Genomic DNA, 1,672 nt, shown 5'->3' on the forward strand with positions numbered 1-1,672 from the left:
TGACTGAAGGCTGTAATATATAGGTACTTGTGCTTTGTAAAAATTTTCTCAGTTTGTTGTATATAATTCATATATTATTATTTTTGCAGCTTTCAATCCCCACTATCCCCAGTGCAGCTGAAAACAAGAGCCAACTAATATTAATTTCAACCGGGTGAGAATCTTTCCAATTTCTGCAAAAATTGAACAATTCCAGCAAACCTTCAAACAGCCCTAAGTAGATTTCTGTGAAACTTAAACAATCCCTCCGACATTTCAAACAGACCAAAGCAGGGATGAGAATAGAAGTGTACCGTCTTACACCTTGGTTGTTATCCCTCCTCCATTTCATAGGCTGAGCTGCAACTGTCACAGAACCAGACGTTTCACATTCACAGGGATGTCTACCATGCACAAACGCTGTATCGGACTAAAATCCAGACTGTGTATAGTTTTAGGCAATATAGCAACAATGCGGAAACATGCACCACAATCCAAGATATAGAAGTATGTAAGGGTTTGTTTGTTTTAGCTAGAGATTGTAAAAAATCGTTTTTAAATTGTAGATTGTGAAAAGCTAGAGGACCAAAAGTTAAGGGATGTTTGACTAGCTGGATTGTGAGAGGGTTGGAGGTTTGGTAGGGCCTACTTGTTATCGGCTCTCTCCACACTCTCTGCCTCCAACTCTCTCTATCACTCGATGCCCGCCCGACCTTCGCCGCTCGCCACCCGCTCGAGCTTTGCCACCGGCCACCCAACCTCCACCTGCTCGAGCTCCGTCGTCGGCCGCCCGACCTCTGCCCGTGTGCCGCTCGTTCGAGCTCTGTCGTCGACCGCCTGACCTCTACCCACGTCGCCCGACCCAAGGTGCTTGCCGCCCGACTCGTTAGTGTGAGAGAGAGGAAGGGAGTGTGTGTGGTCGTGCGGCTCACAGGGAGGAAGAGGCCGAAGGGAGAGAGGAGGCCGGCGAGGAGTAAGAAGAGGCCGCAGGCGAGAAGATGGAGGCGAGAGAGAGACAGGTCGGGGGGAGAGAGAGAGAGATGGCCTCGCTGGTGGCGCCCGCAGTCGCGCCGCACTTCGCCTCAAGCTCCTCCTGCAAGTCCGTGATCCAACAACGCTAACACGCCACAGCCTCCCACAACGCCGCCACCTTGTCGTCAGGCCTTACACACGCTTAAGTGCTGCCAGAGGGGAAGAAGAGGGAGACAACCAGAGAGAGGGAAGCCAAAGGGGAGGAAGACGATGATGACCAAACCGTCTCAGGGAGAGAGACTTGGAAAAACGGTTCGTTGAGATTGTAATGATAATGATAGGTAAATTCCACCTAACCCCAGTTCGTTGAGATTGTAATGGTAACGATACGTCAATTTCACCTAACATCGATGGATAATCTAGTCTTTTTACAAATCAAAAGCTGAAAAAAAAACTGCTGAAGAGTGAATTGTAGGATTATGACAATCTAACAATCAAATCCTAGAATACAACTTATAAAAGCTACTCATTTGTTTTCACTCCAACTTATAAAAACTATTTTTTACAGTTTGTAGTGAACAAACAGGCCCTAACTGTTATTCAACAATCAGCATATTAGAGTGGCCAATGTTAAAAGTCCGGAAACAGAAAGCTCAATGTGAGGAGCAACTAATCGCAAACTGCACTGATAGACCAAATGCAGGACCGTAGACCGCAAAAC

The sequence above is a fragment of the Phragmites australis genome, chromosome 15 (genome assembly GCF_958298935.1).
Source record: "Phragmites australis chromosome 15, lpPhrAust1.1, whole genome shotgun sequence".
In the NCBI taxonomy this organism is placed as follows: domain Eukaryota; kingdom Viridiplantae; phylum Streptophyta; class Magnoliopsida; order Poales; family Poaceae; genus Phragmites; species Phragmites australis.